Source organism: Palaemon carinicauda, chromosome 38, assembly GCF_036898095.1.
Source record: "Palaemon carinicauda isolate YSFRI2023 chromosome 38, ASM3689809v2, whole genome shotgun sequence".
Classification (NCBI taxonomy): domain Eukaryota; kingdom Metazoa; phylum Arthropoda; class Malacostraca; order Decapoda; family Palaemonidae; genus Palaemon; species Palaemon carinicauda.
This window is the reverse complement of record NC_090762.1, coordinates 36,084,055-36,091,554: the sequence shown is the minus strand read 5'-3', so window position 1 is coordinate 36,091,554 and position 7,500 is coordinate 36,084,055. Positions and strand designations below refer to the sequence as shown.

General features: G+C 33.9%; 1 long non-coding RNA gene across 1 annotated transcript in view; it reads right to left on the bottom strand.

Moving 5' to 3' along the window:
* Positions 1-7,500, bottom strand: part of LOC137630544 (uncharacterized) — a 394,338-nt gene that overhangs the window by 79,839 nt on the left and 306,999 nt on the right. The window contains exon 4 of the long non-coding RNA XR_011041726.1: positions 2,715-2,749. This is a non-coding gene — a long non-coding RNA (uncharacterized lncRNA). The remainder of the gene's footprint in view (positions 1-2,714; positions 2,750-7,500) is intronic.

Here is a 7,500-nt window from a genome sequence, read left to right as displayed (position 1 = left end):
ATAAAGCAGTAACAGTTAATTTGAAATTGTTTTATGCTAATCAATATAAAAATATAAAAATGTCTGCCTTTATATATATATATATATATATATATATATATATATATATATATATATATATATATATATATATATATATATATATATATATATATATTATTTTTTATATATATATATATATATATATATATATATATATATATATATATATATATATATATATATATATACATACATAAATATATATATATATATATATATATATATATATATATATATATATATATATATATATATATATACATATATATATATATATATATATATATAAATATATATATCACCATAACAATAACAAATGCAGAAGTTTCTAGTCCATTCCAGGACAAAGGCCTCAGGCATGTCCTTATTCATGTCTGGGGTTTATCCAGTTTCCATCACCATGTTGGGCAACTGCGGATTGACGTTGGTGGGAGACTTTTGTCTGATTACCCACAGCAAGCTAGCCTAGTAAGGGTCTCTCTGACTAGTACAGCTTTGCTGATCATGGCAATAAAGAAAGCCTTTCACCACGTCAAGGTATTACAACTCAAAAAGGATACACACACACACACACACACACGCATATATACATTTATAAATATATATATATATATATATATATATATATATATATATATATATATATATATATATATATATATATATATATATATATATATATATATATATATATATATATATATATATATATATATATATATATATATATATATATATATATATACTGTATATATACAGTATATATATATATAATATATAATATAATATAATATAAGAACAATGAAATAATAGCAATCCACAACGATTGATCATTGCGTCTTATAAATTCTAATGATGAAACTTTTCCCCAGTCAAACGCAGGAGTTAATTCCAAAATAATTACTGAACCTTCTCTACGGGAGAGAAGACGATCTTCACGAAGTCACTCAGACGTGAGAAATGCTCTCAGCTTGCCTCTATTCACACAAATCTCAATAACTGGTCTTTAGTTTACCTTATTTGTTTCACTTTTTAGTCCCTTGAGCTAAGAATAATTGCATATATTCACAGGCAAGTGCATACGCACATGCTTAAATACGCTGTAAAACCAGATGTAAATATACAACCGCACTCTTCCACATAATTCTATCTTATTTCTCTTCCTCTTTGGGTGTTAAAGTTTCTGTAGTTTATATAGGAAATATTCATTTTAATATGGTTACTGTTCTTGAAATATTTAATTTTTCCTTGTTTAATTTTCTCACTGTGCTATTTTCTTTGTTGGTGCCCTTGGGCTTATAACATCCTGCTTTTCAAACTAGGGTTGCAGCTTAGCAAGTAATCATAACAATAATTAATAAATGCACCTGCTTCTAATCCACTGCAAACCTAGGACAAGTCCTTAGTCATTTCTTTGGTTTGGCTAGTTTTCATCATAACACTGACCAAATACGCTGCTAATGGTGGGAGACTTTTGTTTGATCACTCACAGCAAACCAACCTTGTATGTGTCACCCTGACTAGTACATCTTTGCTGATCATGTCGATATGCAAATTCTTTCACATATACACCCAAACATATATATATATATATATATATATATATATATATATATATATATATATATATATATATATATATATATATATACTTACATATACACACATATATACATATATATGTATGTATGTATGTATGTGTGTATATATATATATATATATATATATATATATATATATATATATATATATATATATATATATATATACTTACATATACACATATATGTGTACACAATTACGTATATATATATATATATATATATATATATATATATATATATATATATATATATATATATATATATATATATATACATATATACATAAAGCCATATTCATCTGTTACAAATACACTAGCATCAATGTTAAACACTTTCAGTTAAAGGGGTTGAATCAAGAATGTATCAGCATAATTTTCTTATAAATTATTCTAGAAAAATAAATGAAACGTCATAAGACCTGAATGCCGAGGATCAGCGGAACCGTTAAAATTGCCTCACCGCAGTGGAAAATTCTTAGTGAAGATTTATAATACAGCCACTTCAACAATTTGATCAAAATTAACTTGTGAAAGCACAAAACAAGAGTATTGAGTTTTCCGTATAACGAAAAAAAGTATTTGTAATCAATTATATAAAAATCAGAAAGAAGAACTTGATTAAATATTATTCATTAAAGCACAAAAATAGAGTGCTGAGTTTCCTGTATCACGAAAAAAAGCACAAAACAAGAGTATTGAGTTTTCCGTATCACGAAAAAAAATATTTGTAATCAATTATATAAAAATCAGAAAGATTTCTCCTATTGAAGCACAAAACAAGAGTATTGAGTTGTCCGTAACACGAAAAAAATGTATTTGCCATTAATTAAATAAAAATTCAGAAAGAAGAATTTGATTAAAAATTACATATTAAAGCACAAAACAAGAATAATGAGTTTCCAGTATCATGAAAAAAAGTATATGCCATCAACGAAATATAAACCATAAAGAAGAATTTCATCGAAATGAACTTATTGAAGCACAAAACAAGAGTACAGATATAAAAAGGATTTGCCATCAATTAAATAAAAATAAGAAAGAAGAATAAATAAACATGTTATTCAGTTACCTTCATGGGAAGACCGACCGGCCTACTGGAGGAATCTGAAAAGAAATGATAACAATGAAAAACAAGTTTTTAACAAAGAAACTAACAATAGTAACATTCAATATAAATAAAATGGGGCTGTATCATTTTAGACGACTGCATCCAGACGACCATATATCCTCTCCTTTCCCCCAGTAATGTTACATATGACCCATGTACCCCGAAGGGAAAGCAATAAGGAAAAGTGTTGAACATTATAACAACTACCGACGCGTAGCGAAGAAAGCCAAGGGCCACTTATTACAATTTGTGACGAATGTGTCTGGCATACTGTCTCCCATGTCCCATTGTGAACGGTGTTGAGTATAACATGTGTATGACTGATGCAGTAAATGTCTCCCATGTCCCATTGTGAACGGTGTTGAGTAGAACATGTGTGTGATTAATGCAGTAAATGTCTCCCATGTCCCATTGTGAACGGCGTTGAGTAGAACATGTGTGTGTGATTGGTGCAGTAAATGTCTCCCATGTACCATTGTGAACGGCGTTGAGTTAACATGCGTGTGACTGGTGCAGTAAATGTCTCCCATGTCCCATTGTGAACGGTGTTGAGTATAGCATGTGTATGATTGATGCAGTAAATGTCTCCCATATCCCATTGTGAACGGTGTTGAGTATAGCATGTGTATGATTGATGCAGTAAATGTCTCCCATGTCCCATTGTGAACGGCGATGAGTAGAACATGTGTGTGATTGATGCAGTAAATGTCTCCCATGTACCATTGTGAACGGCGTTGAGTTAACATGCGTGTGACTGGTGCAGTAAATGTCTCCCATGTCCCATTGTGAACGGTGTTGAGTATAGCATGTGTATGATTGATGCAGTAAATGTCTCCCATATCCCATTGTGAACGGTGTTGAGTATAGCATGTGTATGATTGATGCAGTAAATGTCTCCCATGTCCCATTGTGAACGGCGTTGAGTAGAACATGTGTGTGTGATTGGTGCAGTAAATGTCTCCCATGTACCATTGTGAACGGCGTTGAGTTAACATGCGTGTGACTGGTGCAGTAAATGTCTCCCATGTCCCATTGTGAACGGTGTTGAGTATAGCATGTGTATGATTGATGCAGTAAATGTCTCCCATATCCCATTGTGAACGGTGTTGAGTATAGCATGTGTATGATTAATGCAGTAAATGTCTCCCATGTCCCATTGTGAACGGCGTTGAGTAGAACATGTGTGTGTGATTGGTGCAGTAAATGTCTCCCATGTACCATTGTGAACGGCGTTGAGTTAACATGCGTGTGACTGGTGCAGTAAATGTCTCCCATGTCCCATTGTGAACGGTGTTGAGTATAGCATGTGTATGATTGATGCAGTAAATGTCTCCCATGTCCCATTGTGAACGGCGATGAGTAGAACATGTGTGTGATTGATGCAGTAAATGTCTCCCATGTCCCATTGTGAACGGTGTTGAGTATAGCATGTGTATGATTGATGCAGTAAATGTCTCCCATATCCCATTGTGAACGGTGTTGAGTATAGCATGTGTATGATTGATGCAGTAAATGTCTCCCATGTCCCATTGTGAACGGCGATGAGTAGAACATGTGTGTGATTGATGCAGTAAATGTCTCCCATGTCCCATTGTGAACGGCGTTGAGTATAACATGTGTGTGATTGATGCAGTAAATGTCTCCCATGTCCCATTGTGAACGGCGTTGAGTATAACATGTGTGTGACTGGTGCAGTAAATGTCTCCCATGTCCCATTGTGAACGGCGTTGAGTAGAACATGCGTGTGACTGATGCAGTAAATGTCTCCCATGTCCCACTGTGAACGGCGTTGAGTAGAACATGCGTGTGACTGATGCAGTAAATGTCTCCCATGTCCCACTGTGAACGGCGTTGAGTAGAACATGCGTGTGACTGATGCAGTAAATGTCTCCCATGTCCCACTGTGAACGGCGTTGAGTAGAACATGCGTGTGACTGGTGCAGTAAATGTCTCCCATGTCCCACTGTGAACGGCGTTGAGTAGAACATGCGTGTGACTGGTGCAGTAAATGTCTCCCATGTCCCACTGTGAACGGCGTTGAGTAGAACATGCGTGTGACTGGTGCAGTAAATGTCTCCCATGTCCCACTGTGAACGGCGTTGAGTAGAACATGCGTGTGACTGATGCAGTAAATGTCTCCCATGTCCCACTGTGAACGGCGTTGAGTAGAACATGCGTGTGACTGATGCAGTAAATGTCTCCCATGTCCCACTGTGAACGGCGTTGAGTAGAACATGCGTGTGACTGATGCAGTAAATGTCTCCCATGTCCCACTGTGAACGGCGTTGAGTAGAACATGCGTGTGACTGATGCAGTAAATGTCTCCCATGTCCCACTGTGAACGGCGTTGAGTAGAACATGCGTGTGACTGATGCAGTAAATGTCTCCCATGTCCCACTGTGAACGGCGTTGAGTAGAACATGCGTGTGACTGATGCAGTAAATGTCTCCCATGTCCCATTGTGAACGGCGTTGAGTAGAACATGCGTGTGACTGATGCAGTAAATGGCTCCCATGTCCCATTGTGAACGGTATTGAGTATAACATGCGTATGATTGATGCAGTAAATGTTACCGTATTCGTAATGGAATGTATTCTGACTGACGGCACCTTTAATGGAAATGACCTGTAAGCCCGTATTTGCGAAGGAAATTGAAGATAAAAAATGGATAATTGGAAAATAGAACACCAACATGGGAGATATCACCAGGTTCACCACTGTACTTACTTTCTTAAGCGGTGGAAAAAAAACCCTATTTTATAAAGAAGTAGGAAAAATATAGTGAATAAAGATTAAAAACTGATAATTCAAAAGTAGAACACCACCATATGAATGGCTACCAGCTTCGCCCTAGAACCTTTCTTAGGTGATGGAAAAACCTATTTTAAAGGGGTGTAGGTTGAAAAAAATCTAGTCAGGAGATGTAGAATACTTTACGAAAACGACAGGTTTTAACTGAAACCAGCTGGTGCGCTGTAGGAATACCGGCCTATATCTTCCATAATTCCTCCTGTAGCAGGAACTTCTACCTCTAACATCGAATTTCGATTCTATTCCTCTCCTGGGTTACTTTTATTTTCCATGATTGGGTTACACTAGACCATGGGGCTGACTCATATATCAATATGGAAATCAATACAATGTTCCAAAACCTTTATCATAATCACAAACAGTTTTTAAAAAGATAATTTCACTAATAGTGAATACACCTTTACTTTTCCCTAAATTATTTCAATTATAATAGGAAGTTCCAATACCTTTATCATAAGCACATCCGGTTTGAAAAAGATAATTCCAGTAATAGTGAATAAACTTTTACTTTTCCCTAAATCAATTCAATTACAAAAGGACGTTCCAATACCTTTATCATAAGCACAACCAGTTGGAAAAGATATTTCCAGTAATGGTGAATAAACTTTTACTTTTCCCTAAATCATTTCAATTACAAAAGGACGTTCCAATACTTTATCATAAGCACAACCAGTTGGAAAAAGATATTTCCAGTAATAGTGATTAAACTTTTACTTTTCCCTAAATTATTTCAATTACAATAGGAAGTTCCAATACCTTTATCATAAGCACATCCTGTTTGAAAAAGATAATTCCAGTAATAGTGAATAAACTTTTACTTTTCCCTAAATCATTTCAATTACAAAAGGACGTTCCAATACTTTATCATAAGCACAACCAGTTGGAAAAAAGATATTTACAGTAATGGTGAATACTTTTACTTTTCCCTAAATTATTTCAATTACAATAGGAAGTTCCAATACTTTATCATAAGCACAACCAGTTGGAAAAAGATATTTACAGTAATGGTGAATACTTTTACTTTTCCCTAAATTATTTCAATTACAATAGGAAGTTCCAATACCTTTATCATAAGCACAACCAGTTTGAAAAAAAATTATTCCAATAATAATCAATGGAGTTTTACCAATCCATAAATTATTTCAATTACAATCAGCATTTTATTTACAAATGTCCATCCAAAATAAAACCCAAAAACAACGTTTCTCTTCCACAGAACTACCGAGAAATAACTCAATTTATGAAATAAAGAAGACTCGCACACGTGGGAAAGCATGCTCAACTACCATCGATATAAGCACTATCAGCGGAACAGACATGTGTACGTAACCTGCATCAATTTGTCATGAGGTACAGCTCCCTTCACGAACCGCCATTACTCCCATTACTCTAATGAATAAACATGTCCGTTTGAAAAAGGGCGCATCCAAATGTTTCATTATGCTCTGGACGCGTTTTCTCGTTTCTTTTATTTATGGGGAGTTTTATCCGGGATGCGATTTGACTCTTGGAATTTAGAAAACGAAACGTTTTCAGAACTAAACGTTTTCAAAACTGAATGTTATCAAAACTAACTGTTTTCGAAACTAAACGTTATTCAAGCCAAATGTTTTCAAGACTAAACGTTAAGAAAACTAAATGTTATCAAAACTAAACGTTTTCCAGGCTAAACTTTTTGAAAAATAAACGTTATCAAATCTAAACAATATCAAAAATAAATGTTATCAAAACTAAACGTTTTCGAATCTAAACAATATCAAAACTAAATGTTATCAAAACTAAACGTTTTCGAATCTAAACAATATCAAAACTAAATGTTATCAAAACTAAACGTTTACAAAACTGAATATCAAAACAAAACGTTTTCAAAGCTAAACGTTTTCAAAAAGCAGACTTTAAAATTTTTATTTTATGTTACTGTATGGACATTAGTTGC